A 14,592-nucleotide genomic window follows, 5' to 3' on the forward strand; every position below is an offset into this window, starting at 1 on the left:
CCCTGAGATCATGACCTAAACCACAGGCAGATCCTTTACCAACTGAGCCACTCAGGCACCCCAAGCGTTCTTTTCTTAATAAAGCCTGTCATTAAGGGAAACTGTTTTACTAGAGTGTAACTAATGTTTTATCAGAGCCTAACTGACCTGAGACAAGGAAAGTATCCAACTCCAGCCCCTGCTAGCCTTCCTGATTCACACAAGGGGGGAAAATCCTGAGAAACACTGATAAAAGTCATAGATCAGAGACACAGTTTTACCAAAAGCCTGAGACCTAATTATATGACTATAGAATGCTTCTCATCTCCTTATGTATACTGCGTCAGTTGCATTCGTGGGTAATAACAGGAAAATACAACAAAATTATTGCAAGTCTTAGATTTTATGTCAGACGTGGTCTTTAGGAAAATCCAAACACAGCAATAAAAACAGAAATAAGGACACCAGAGGAAATTTTAGCCTCTGACACCCACAGCTATAGCAAACAGTACACAGACTAACTCCTAGGCAGACAAATATAAAACCTTACACTGAAAGCTATTTAACTGAGTTCCTTTTACTAGAAACATCATATCTGAATTTCAACAAAAACTTCAAGGCATACCAAAAGGCAAAAAAGAGAGAAAGCAGGCATTGGAACCAGCCTCAGATATGGCCGAGATGTTGGAATTAATAGAACAGGAATTTAAAACTACCATCAATAATACGATGAAGGGGGGCGCCTGGGTGTTTCAGTGGGTTAAAGCCTCTACCTTCGGCTCATGTCATGATCCCAGGGTCCTGGGATGGAGCCCAGCATCAGGCTCTCTGCTCAGCCTGCCTGCCTCTTCGCCTACTTGTGATCTCTGCCTGTCAAATAAATAAATAAAGTCTTAAAAAATAATAATAATACAATGAAGGCTGTAACAGAAAACTAGACGACATGTAAGAACAGATGAGTAATGTGAGCAGAGAAAGAGGAACTCAGTGAAACTAAAGGAAATGCTGGGGGAAAAAAACCCACCATAATAGAAATGAATAATGGACTTTAATGGACTCATTAATAGACTTAATATGGCCAAGGAAAAATTCTCTGATCTTGAAGATATGACAATAGAAACTTTCAAAACTGACACACAGAGAGAAAAAAGAATAAAAAGGACAGAACATAATATCCAAGAACTGTGGTTCTTAATGATGTAACACACAAGCAACAGGGGAAGAATGAGAGAAAGGAAGAAGAATATCTGAAGCAACGATGTTTGAATATTTTCAAAACTAATGATAGATGACAAACCACAGTTCCAGGAAGTTCAAAAGAACAACAGGCAGGGTAAATGTCAGAACAAAACAAAACAAAATATCCCCACACATAGGCATATCATATTCAGATTTCAGAAAAGCAAAGACAACGAGAAAGTCTTGAAACTAAGGAGGAGAGACACATAACATACAGTGAGCAGGGTTAAGAATTACATGACTTTTCTCTTGAGAAACCATGCTAGCAAGAAGAGAATGGAATAAAACGTTTAAGGTGTTGAAAGAAAAAAACCACCAGCCTGGAATTTATCCTTCAAAAAAGGACTTTCTTGGACAAATATAAATTGAGGAGAGGACACTTGAGTGGCTCCGTGGGTTAAGCCTCTTCCTTCTGCTCAGGTCATGATCTCAGGGTCCTGGGATTGAGTCCTGTGTCAGGCTCTCTGCTCAGCAGGAAGCTTGCTTCCCCCACCCCCCGCCACCGCCTGCCTCTCTGCCTACTTGTGATCCCTCTCTCTGTCAGATAAATAAATAAAATCTTAAAAGAAAAAAAATACATATATATATATATATAGAGAGAGAGAGAGAGAGAGAGGGAATTTATTGCTGATAGGCCTGCCTTGCAAGAAACATTGAAAGAAATTCTTCAGAGAGAAGAATGATTTAGTTCAGAAATTCAGATCTATAAAGAAAGGAAGAGTATTAGAGAAGAAATAAAAATAAAATCAATTTTTCTTATTAATAAGTGATCTGACAGATAAGAGTTTGTTTCAAATAATAATAACAATAATGTATAGCTTAAGTGAAAGTATTGACAGCAATACTGTAAGGGATAGGAGAGAGGTATCAGGACTATTTTGTTGTAAAGGACTCACACTACCTGTGAAATGGTATAGTGTGACTTGAAAGAGGATTTGGATTACTTGCAAATGTATTTGCAAATTCAAGGATAAGAAAGGGAAATTACATGTTCTCTCATGGATGTAGATGCAAAATTCCTCAGCAAAGTATTAGCAAATCAAACCCAACAATGTCAAACTTGTCAAGAAAAAAATCTCACAAAATTCAACATTCATTCATGATGAAAATAATTAGCAAACTAAGAATAAAAGAGAACTTCCTCAACTTGTTTAAGAACATTTCCCCAAAACCCCAAACTCTACCTGCTTCTGGATGATAGGATCCATGGTAAAAAAAAAAAAAAAGTAAAATTTGGGGTGATTACAGTGCCAAGCTTCTTTTGCCATGAAATGTTTCAAGGTCAAGGATGATGTTATACTCTTTAAATATGTATAAATGTATTAAATATAAAATACATATTAAATATATAACAATATGTATAAATAATATAAATATATAAATATATAGATGTAAACACAAAATATATAAATATATATTTCAATATATAAATATATCTATATATTTTTTTCATAAATACATATATTCTATACGTATTTTATTCTATTACAACAATAATGTATGATGCATGCTGAATCTTGGATTCTGTCTCTAGTAGGGCTCTGCAACCAGAAGAAACAGTATTTCAAAAAGAAGAAGGGAAGGGGCTGTTGGATATAAATTGCATGACCTGCCAACCAAGAAAGGGAAACATGTCTTGACTGATTCTTCAAGTAAACCGTCAACAAGCATGTGGCCAGCTTGAGCAGGCAATAATAAACATCAATAGATCCTTCATGTAAAAAAGAATCTCTCCCGGACCAAATATGGTTCTTAATACTTGTTGCCTCTCTCAGAATAACCAAGTGCTAGGAGGCAAGTGATTATTGAGTGGAAATGTATTCTATTCACAATCAAATGAATGAGGTGGGCCCAGAGCCAAAGAATACTCTTGATTGGACTCTTATTTTATTTCCCTAAATTTAGCCAGCTAAAATTTGCTCAGTTCTTGAAATGGAGGCTTTGGCATTTGTCATAAAACCTTGTTTTCATTGCAGAGATATCATAAGGCTCTATAATTACCCACACAGAAAGTAGTCTTTTTTTTTTTTTTTTTTTTGGTTACAACATATATAGCATATAGTGAAGTCCCAAATTATATTATTGTTAACAGGTTTCCCTGGAGGAATCCAGACATAAAGATTTGGAATCTTGATGAGACAAAATGGGAAAAACTGTCATTTACAAGTTTCCAGTGGTTCTTCTCTAAAAATAGGGCCTTGGACTCACATTTGGGACAGACTTGTCTTTTATGTTAAGGATACTCCAGGAATTAACTCTTCAGTTACACAAATATAAAACATACATCAACGTGTTGTGAGGCAGAATGCTATTTCCTGCACAACCTTAATACAGTTGTAAAGTGTTTATTTTGGTAATATAATATTTATATATCTCTGAGGCTGAGCTGGGGATAAAATGTTTTCAGGGTTTATTAATTCAGACCACATTTTCCCTGAACTCTCACATGTTTCTAAAGAGATATTTTTAAATGTGTATTTTGAAATAATTCTAAACTTAGAGAAAAGTTGCAAAATAATGAGAGCCAGGCTTCTCACTGTGGTAGAAGGAAGTTGCAAATAAGAAAAAGGGAACGCTTGGAATGAACATCATGGTGCTAGATTGGAATGGAAGACATCCGGGATTAAAAAAAATATTTACAGATAAATGCAGAAATAAATATAGATATGTTCACATACACGGGTTACTGTACATACATATATTTCAACTTCCGTTTGATGACAGGTCTAGAAGTAATGACATGTCAGTAGCAATGAGCACACCTAGGAGCCCAGATTTAAGTTTGTAAATATTATTCTCCAGTAAAAGGAGCCCAGAACTCCTTGCAGGAATGGTTGATTCTAAGACTAGGGCAGGGTAAGTAAGACGAGACTGGAGTATCTTTTAGTGCCAGAAAGTGAAGTAGTTCTCACATAGAATGGGGCATGTTGAACAGGCACATGAGCCAACCTTAAAGAGCCCCGGGGCCAAAGTTTTTCTTTGCTTTTCTGTTTTTGAAAATTCTAGTGTATAGATTCTTTTCATTTCTAGGCTGTGTTGGGTCTACTACTAAGCCTATCAAATGCATTTTTTAAAAGATTTTATTTATTTACTTGATAGAAAAAAAAAGAGAGAACAAGCAGAGGGAGCAGCAGGCAGGGGGAGAGGGAGTAGCAGGCTTCCTGTTGAGTGGAGAGCCAAATGCGGGGCTTGATCCCAGGACCCTGGGAGCATGACCCGAGGCCAAAGGCAGATGCTTAACTAACTGAGCCACCCAGGTGTCTCCAAATGCATTCTTTATTTCTGCTACAGCTTTTTTATTTTCATCATTTCTTTTTGTTTTTGCCTAAGGATTTCTATCTTTCTGCTTATATTGTCCATGCATTCTTGCATTCTGTCTACGTTATCCAGTAGAGTTCTTAGCATATTGAACATAGTTTAAAAAATTCCCAGTCTGATAATTCCAACATCCCTGCCATGTCTGATTCTGATGCTGCTCTGTCTCTCCAAGTTGTGCTTTTGGCCTTTTGGAATGCCTTATAATCTTTTCTTGGTAGATAGACGAGACTTGCTATAGATTAGCCTTTAGTAATGAGGTGGTGAGGTGTTGGGGAGGGGCACATTCTATGTTCCTATGATAAGTCTCAGTCTTATATTGAGCCTAAGCCTGTGTCTTTGGACTGTGAAATTCACACGTGTTTCTCATTACCCTCCCCCACCAGGTGACAGGTTGGCTTGAGTGGGTTGAAATTAGGTATTTAACCTTCCCTGTGTCAGTTAAGCTTGATAAAACCCCAGCAGGTTAGGCTTTCCTTAATTAGTTTTTCTTGAGGGCAGGCCTATTTAAGAAGAACAAAGTGATCTGGCATATTTCAAAATGGTTCCTCTCCCTTTCCGTCTGCCTGAGGTTCAAGGGGATTTTTCTCTGATATTTACTGTGGGAATCTGGTTGAGGTCCTGGAGGTAAATCTCACATATTGTGAGGTCCTCACCAAGACTGAGTCTCCTGGATTTTGGAACCCTCAGACTAGTCCACACTGAACCTCCAGTAGTTTCATCAGAGTTCAGGATCTCCTGCAGGTTTTTACAGTGGATTTTCTCACCATTCCCTGCTCTGGTAAGTTGTTATTTTCTGTGTTCTCTCTAATCTTGAAGCCAGTGATTTGCCCTGTGTGTATCCATCCCTCTCTTAGGGATCCAAGAACAGTTGCTGAGTTTTTTGTTTGTTTGAGGCTGTTCAGCTTTTTACTTGTTAGGATGGAGTAGAAACTTCCAAGTTCCTTACATGAAAAACTGGTAACAGAACCTGATTTAAAAAAAAAAAAAAGGTTCTTTGTGGAGACAGTTCTTTGGCTTTGACAAGTATATAATACAAAACCGTTCCACCAACCCCCGAAAATTCCCTGTGCTTCTCGTTCACAGTCAACCCAAACCCTCTATCCCTTGTAACTAATGATTTGTTGCCATCCTTAAAGTTCTGCCTTGTCATATAAAGGGGATCAAAGCATACAAAGACTTTTGGATGTGGCTTTTTTTACTTAGCAAAATGCATGTTGGGATCATCCGTGTTGTTTTATGAACCAATAATTTGCTTCGTTTTTGCTGCTGAGTAGCAGGTTATTGACGTACCACACTTTGTTTATCCATTCTTGGGTTAAGGGATTCTGAGTTATTTCCATATTTTGAAATAATATGAATAAAGCTGCAATAAACTTAAGTTTTTTGGGGTGAACCTAAGTTCTCATTCTTTTTGGTAAAATACCCAGGAGTTGGGTTGTGAATTACATGCTAAACGTCTGTTCGCTTTATCAGAAACCATTGAACTGCTTTCCTGAGTAGCTGGGCTGCTCTGCTTTCCCACCAGCAGTATATGAGAGCTCTGGTTACTTTGCATCCTCCTCAGCACTTGATATTTTAACCTTTTTTCCCTGTAATTTTAACCATTTTGAAATTAGAATTGGCACAGTGGTATTCTGTTGTAGTTTTAATTTGCATTTTTTTTAAAGATTTTATTTATTTGTCAGAGAGAGGGAGAGAGAGCGAGCACAGGCAGACAGAATGGCAGGCAGAGGGAGAAGCAGACTCCCCACCAAGCAAGGAGCCCAATGTGGGACTCGATCCCAGGACGCTGGGATCATGACCTGAGCCGAAGGCAGCTGCTTAACCAACTGAGCCACCCAGGCGTCCCTAATTTGCATTCTCTTAATGGCTAACGCTGTGGAGTTCTTGTGTGACTTTTTCTTAAATTGCGTTTTGAGCTTGTTGGTAAGTGGAGGGAGAGTTTGAGAGGTCGCCGAGAGAGCTGGGGCATGGTGAGGAGAAGCTGAGGGATCTTTTGTGCGTGTGTGAGGGGGGAAGCATGAAATATTAGATGTAAACAATGTCAGTTTACAGCCCAGATAACCAAGGGTAGATATTTCCTCCAACCCTTACACAAAACCTAGTGTCATGGAAGAGGTGGGAACACTGGAGTCATTGGGAGGCTGCACCCAGAGTCCAGTATTAGAGGCTACCATACAAGACCTCCATCAGTTGCGGGAGCCTGGGTGAACAATCCAGGGTGACTGTCACTATTTGATTATTTTCTTGTGATAGTGAAAATAAGAAGGTAAACTTTTTTTTAAGTCCCGAAAGAGAGGCATTAAATTTTATAAACCTTTCTCTAAGGCCGTGAGTGCTTTTGGAAATACTGCATTGATTAGTATGGGAAGTGTGATTTTCTTTCTTTCTTTCTTTTTTTTTTTTTTTAATGATTTTATTTATTTATTTGACAGAGATCACAAGTAGGCAGAGAGGCAGGCAGAGAGAGAGAAGGAAGCAGGTTCCCTGCCTAGCAGAGAGCCGGATGCGGGGCTCAATCCTAGGACACTGGGATCATGACCTGAGCTGAAGGCAGAGGCTTTAACCCACTAAGCCCCTAAGAAGTGTGACCTGAACTGACCTTGCCTTGCAGCTCCCAGCCCCTCCCAGTAAGTAAGATACGCATGCTGGATCTGAGGACCATTATGCTCAGTGCCTGGAGGCAGAAATGGGAAAGCTGGGGGAATTCGAGACCTCTGGGATTTCTCTGCCAGCTGAGCCCACAGGGACAGGGCCTGGGCCCTGAGAGGGAGAGGTGGTCAAAACCAAACAAACAAACACAACACAGAAAATGTTAAGAGACTGTTTTTATTAAGGACACTTGGCATAAATTGTGCCGCTTCAGGTCCTAGGAGATAACAGTGCAACGGGAGTTGCAGAGAGGCCTAAGCTCTCCATGCAAATGTAGTACAGCTTTGGAACAATGAAGAGTAAAAGTAAAGCAATGCACACCTGGGGTATTCTGCAGCCTTGAGCCAGCAGGACCTACCACTGATCCTGGGCATGCTACTGTCAGAGAGAGAGAGGGCCTCTTTCACCACGTGACTTGAGCTGCACAGTGGGGACCTGTCCACTCCTGGAGGAGAGGGGTATCTCCTGTGGCTCCAGAAACAAGTGAGGGGTCTCAGAGTTGTCTGTGACCTCCTATGGTGAGGCAGTTATGAGCTCAGTGTTGTCCTAACATGATCTCTGAAATGCACAAGCTATGAGACCTGGTGAAAGCGGAGTTCCCCCTGAATTATTCTCCGCTGAATTACCTTCTTAATAGGGAGCTTGATTAAAGATGTGTGTGTTGAAGTGAATTTTAAAAGTCAGGCTCAGGAATTGTCAGAGGAACTGTTTGAGAGTAGATACCTTACATAGCAAATAAAGTGAAAAATGAGAAAAATCCAACTTCTTCATTCACAGACCTCTTTTCAACAGTCTTCCACTTTCCAGGGTGGGTATGTTTCTGTACTTGTGATTATTACAAGCAAAGCTTTTTGCTCTTTCTATAACAGCCCTGTCTTTCTCTCTAGGCTATTATAGTAAAGTTCCGTAGGTCATAGGACCTCACACAGTTTCCATGGGCCAGAAGAAAATATGGTCAAATGTCTTCACCGCAGAATGAGTCAGAAAGTAAAACTGGTATTAGTCATGTCTTGTGTAATTACAGGAAGCAGAAAAATAACTGGCAACATCAATATCAGAGGCAGGAATGTTTTGTTTTCACTCTACCAGTCTGAGCTCCTCCCAGCGAGAGAGCTAAAACAAAAGCCCCCGATTCAAGTATTCATGCATCAGGAAGAAAAACTCCTTCCCCCGCTGCTCTCTTCATAATGTGTGTCTGTAGCCAGTGATGCCATTTAGCCTGAGCCCTTTTCAGTTGGCTGCTTTCACAAGCTGGTGCTGGAGGGTGGCAAGAAACAGCTGTAGATCTTGTCTTACCCCATCCCATTCTCCTCCTACCAATACCCCGAGAAGAGAGGGGCATGTTCCTTACCTGGCTGGAGAAGCAGAAGGCTCATGGCGCTGAACGGAGAGGAGGAATCAGTTGCCTGACTTTGAAAAGTTGGTTCATCCTAAGAGTACATTTCACATAGGGTATAGGCATTCTCTTTGGTGCCTGTGCTCTGAGGAATACAATTTCAACCAAATAGGATGAACCAGGGCATAACTGTTTCCTTTCTGTGACTTCCTCTCTGTTATAAAGTAACAGTGATGTTTCAAGGTGTAGTAACCGGGATAGCAGGAAACCTAAAATTTCCATTATCTGCAGCGATGAACATTGGAAGTACTGGTTATAAGTGTCCAGAAATAACGGAAGAATGATGATTAAAAAAAAAATTAGAAAAAAAAATAGTAAACATCAACAAAAATAATAGAATGGTCAAATTTTCTTGATTGTTAATCAATGCCACAAATGTATTCAGTCTGTCATTAGCCGTTCTCAATATCTTAAATTCAATATATCTTTTTATCCTTAAGTCTCCATCACAATGGCATTCTACTCCCCCTGCTACAAACACCATCTCTAGGGGTCTGGCCTTTCTGAACTACTACTCTCTCTCCTCACTTAGTAGTTATTGGATTTAATACCGTCCTTGCCTTTCTCTTTTTTATCTGTTTGTTAAAATTTTTCTCATAGATCAAGAACTGCTTCTCATGGTGAAAATGTTTTCCAAGTCAGAAGTACTTTCTCTCTCCTATCTTCGCTCATCTCATTTTGTTTATTCTTCTAGGTTATTTATCATTTCCCGCTTTATATTTGAGTTTTTGTTTGGTAGAGAAGGCTTCCCAGCATCCAGTCTCACATTCTTCCTCAATATTAGAACTTAATTTTTAGCAGATGGTTTCCCAAGCACCATTTCAGCTAGGAGCAGATTCATGGCTACAATTTATCAAAGAGAAACAAGTAGAATTGGCATGTGAAAGATTCAGAAAATGTCATGAAAGGAAGGACACGTGTTCTTTTTCTTCCCTTTCAATCTTGTTGCTGTTCAGCATATAGATAAAATGGTTGGAACACCATGCTGGTCTAGGAGATGAAAATAATCTGTGACTCTTTTTAGAGTATAGCCAATATTTAATATTCTATTAGGACCAGGTGTACAATATAATAATTCAGTAGTTACAAAATATTCACTATGAGAGTAGTTACCACGTAGTACCACACAAAGTTTTTACATTATTGACCATATTCCCTACATTGTCCTTTTCAGCCCCATGACTTATTTATTTCATAACTGGAAGTTTGTATCTCTTAATTCCCTTCACCTAACTCCCCACCACTCTTTCTCTGGCAACTACTACTTTGTTGTTTATATTTATTAATCTATTTCCTTTTTTTTATTTCTTAGATTCCACATATAAGCAAAATCATATGGTATTTGTCTTTTTGTCTTGTTTCACTTAGCATAATACCATCTTGGACCATCCATGTTGTCATGAATGACAAGATTTCATTATTTTTTATAGCTGTATAATATTCCATTGTGTACTTATGCCACATTTTTATCTATTCATCTGTTGATGAACACTTAGGTTGTTTCTGTATCCTAGATATTAAAAATGATCCTGTAATAAACATGGGGTGAATATCTCTTTTCAAATTAGTGCTTTTGTTTTCCTTGGGTAAATACTAAGAAGTAGAATTATTGCATTGTGTGGGAGCTCCTTTAGTTTTTTGAGGAACATTTATACTGTTTTTTTTATAGTGGCTGTGCCAATTTACATTTATACCAATGGTGCATGGGGGTTCCTTTTTCTCCACATCCTTGCCAACACTTGTTATTTCTTATTTTCTTTATAAAAGCCTGTGATCCTAATTATCCTGGGACTCCCATTGTTCTATTGTACTACCTTTGTTTAATGAGAAGGTTACATTTTGGTCTTATTAGAGCTTCTGTTATTCAGGGTATTCTGTCACTTGCATTTGAAAGTGAATTCTAACAATCAGACCTTTGTAAAGGTCTCTCCCACCAGACTGTGTGACCTGGGGCATGGGTTTTATGTCTTATATTACATCCATCTTGAGCAACTTCCCAGCTGCTCGCACAGTGCATGACCTGTATAAATTGTCAAAAATGGTATGATAGAGAGTTTAATCAAAGTAGAAAATGTGTTTCCTGATATTTTCTCATTACAAAGAAAAAAATGAAAACAGACAATCAAAAGCTACATGAAGACCGTGACTATTCAGAACAGAAGTCAAATGAAGAAGGTTCAAAAGAAGGGGAATCATACTAGACATAATACAGAGTTGAATTGCAGCACAGTTCTTATCACTGCAGAAACCATATTTAAGGTTATTTTGAAACAGACTTAAGTATATACAGAGTTGTAGGTGACTTTTATCAATAAACATTTTTGGAGTATCTACTGTTGTCAGGTCTTACAATAGTTAGGAGATAGAGTGGTAAGCAGGTATGGATGTGTCCTCATGTACAGTCCAATCAGATTTTTATTAAAACTTCCCACAGAGGGGTGCCTGGGTGACTTAGTAAAGAATCTGACTCTTGATTTTTGGCTTCAGTCATGATCTCAGGGTCATGAGATCAAACTCATGCGTGGAGTCTGCTTGGGATACTTTCCCTCCTCCCTTGCCCCTCCCCCAAATCATGCTCTATAAATGAATAAATAAAATCTTCCCACAGAAATTCCCATATAATTTATAATATAATTTGTATAGACATTACATATATTACTGTCATTTATAATTTATAACTATAGCAAATCCAATGAAAGTGAAGTATATGTGCATTCTATAAACGTATTAGAGTTGAAGACTGAAAGATAATTTAGGAGTAAAATCTGTGGAGCCTGGTAATATATTGGATATGAGGATAAAGATGTAAGAAATGTCAAGGATGACTTCTAGCTACCAGGATTGTGTAACTAGAATGGTGGTACCAGTCACTACTAAATAAAATATTGGGAAAAGATAAGATTTGGGCATATATTTTGGGTTTGGTTTTGAACACTAATTTTTTTTTTAAAGATTTTTATTTATTTGACAGAGAGAGATCACAAGTAGACGGAGAGGCAGGCAGAGAGAGAGAGAGAGAGAGAGAGGGAAGCAGGTTCCCCGCTGAGCAGAGAGCCCGACGCAGGACTCGATCCCAGGACCCTGGGATCATGACCTGAGCCGAAGGCAGCGGCTTAACCCACTGAGCCACCCAGGCGCCCCAAACACTGTAATTTTTAAGATGGTAGTTAAGACCTCAAATTTGACATTGAGGGAAAAGTTTTTTTTTTTAATTTTTTAATATTAACATATAATGTATTTGCCCCAGGGGTACAGGTCTGTGAATCTGTCAGGCTTACATACTCCACAGCACTCACCACAGTGAGGGAAGAGTTTTGTGTAAGACAACGGAGATGCAAAGCTTGGTCTGGGGGTCTTGAAACAGAAAATTTTGAGTTGCATGTTATCTATCCAGAGAGGTAATGGACACTCTAGGGGTAAATGAAATTGCTTCAGGATAGGCCTAGAATGAGACAAGGAGGAGATTAGGACCTGGCATTGAAGGATTCCACTAAAAGCCAGATAAAGGATAAATATTTGGCGGAGGAGGCCAAAAGGGAAAGAAATGGCCAGGGGAATAAGAAGAATGTGATGTCTGAGAGGCTGAAAAAATTAAGGGTCAAAAAAAGGAGAAAGGAATAATCTCAAGTGCCTAATACCATGCAGATGTCAAATCAGATGAAAACTGAAAAAAAAAAATTATTGAAATTTATATACTAGAAGTCAGTTGTGTTTTAGCAACTGCCAGTTTGGTGAAGATAAAAGTGGAGACCAAATGAAAGTAAGTTAATAATTGAGCCGGAAGTGAGAAAATGGAGCAGAAAATGGAAAAAATGGTGATAGTTAATTATTTTTAAATGATTTTTTTTTTAACGTACAAAGGGTGAAATAAGTAGTGAAGTCTTGAAGTGTTGTAGGGGCTAAGATAGAAAGTGTTTTTTTAAAATTTCCTCTTAAAAAACAACAACAAAACAACAGAAAACCAAAACAAGAGTGACTTGAGCATGGTGGGAAGAAATATTGTATGTGCCGAAATGGAATGGGATAGATTGTATAATTTTTCCAGAATGAAAGGAATGGATAGGATCCAAAGCATAGGAGAAGATATTAAATCTTAAATGAAAAGGGAGATCATTGTTTCATTAGATCAAATGATGCTTGGATGTGTGTGGATATGTCTATTATGAATTGCATCGAGCTACTTCTATCAGAGTCTGACATTAATTGTGGCTTAAATAAGATCAATTATTCTCATTATTGAAAAGATGCCTGGAGATAGGCTCACAATTGTTAGCTCATTGTTACCATTCTCCAGATCACCTGTAGAGCTAATACCTGAACCTGAATCAGGGAAGGAGAGAAGGGAGGAAGGAAGGAAGGTAAGGGAGGGAGGGAGGAAAAAGCATTGCTATGTAGTTTGAAATCAGGAGGCATGATGCCTCTAGCTTTATTCTACTTTCTCACAACTGCTTTGTGATTTGGGGTATTTTATGATTCCATATAAGTTTTAGAATTGTTTGCTCTTTCAAAAGGTCATTCAACTGTTCATGGAGATTGTACTGAATCTTTAGATTGCTTTGGGTAATATGGACATTTTAACAATACTCTTCCAATCCATGAACACAGAATATCTTCCCATTTATTTGTGTCGTCTTCAGTTTCTTTCATCAATGTTTTAGGATTTTCAATGTAAAGGTCTTTCAATTCCTTGGTTAAGTTTATTCCTAGGTATTTTATGATTTTTGATGCAACTATAAATGGGAGAACTTTCTTAATTTCTCTTAGAGTTCATTATTAGTGTATAGAAATGAAACAGAATTTTGTATGTTGATTTTTTTTTTTTTTTTGTATCCTGAAAGTTTACTAAATTCATTTATCATTCTAACAGTTTTTTGGTAGAATCTTGAGGGTTTTCTACATATAATATTATGTCATCTGCAAATAGAGAGTTTTATTTCTATCTAATTAGGATACCTTTTATTTTTTGCCTAATTGCTCTGGCAGAAACTTCTAGGACTATCTTGAATAAAAGTTGCCAGAGTGGACATACTTGTTCTTGATATTAGAAAAAGCTTTCAGCTTTTCACCACTGGAGATGATATTAGCTGTGGGCTTGTCATATATGGCTTTATGTTGAGGTATGTTCGTTCTCCATACACACTTTGTTGAGAGGTTTCTTCATAAGTCGACATTGGATTTTGTCAGATGCTTTTTCTGCATCTATTGAGAGTTAAATGATATTTATCCTTCATTTTAATGTGGTCTATCACATTGATTTATGGATATTGAGCCATCCTTGTATCACTGGAATAAATCCCACTTGATCATCGTATATGATCTTTCTAATGTATTGTTGAATTTGGTTTGCTAATATTTTGAGGATTTTTGCATCTTCAAGGATATTGACCTGTAATTTTCCTGTGGAGTTCTTTTCTGGCTTTAGTATCAGGGTAACGGTGACCTTGTAAAATGAGTTGAGTGTTCCCTCTATTTTGTGGGAGAGTTTGAGAAGGAATGATTCTTAATCTTTCAGTATTTTGCTAAATACTGCTTCTGGACTTTTGTTGGGCAATTTTTGATTACTGATGCAATCTCCTTGCTTGTAATTACTTGTTCAGACATTCTATTGTTTCATGATCCAGTCTTTGTAGGTTATAGGTTCCTGAGAATCTGTCCATTTCTTCTATGTTGTCCAATTTGTTAGTACACAATTGTTCATAGAAGTCTTATGAATCCCCTGTATTTCTGTTGTCAGTTATATCTCCTCTTTCATTTCTGATTTGAGTCCTTTCCTTGGGGAATCGAGCTGAGGTTTTACCAATTCTATCTTAAAGAACCAACTCTTTGTTTCCTTGATCTTCTCTATTGCCTCTTTAGTGTCTGTTTCATTTATTTTTTTCTCTGATCTTTATTTCCTTCTTTCTACTAACTTGGGCTTCATTTGTTCATCTTTTTAAAGTTTCTTGAAGTGTAACGTTAAGTTGTTTACTTGGTATCTCCCTTGTTTCTTTTAATCTTAAATGTACTCT

Source organism: Enhydra lutris, unplaced genomic scaffold (genome assembly GCF_002288905.1).
Source record: "Enhydra lutris kenyoni isolate GAN:26980312 unplaced genomic scaffold, ASM228890v2 scaffoldscaffold8, whole genome shotgun sequence".
NCBI lineage: Eukaryota > Metazoa > Chordata > Mammalia > Carnivora > Mustelidae > Enhydra > Enhydra lutris.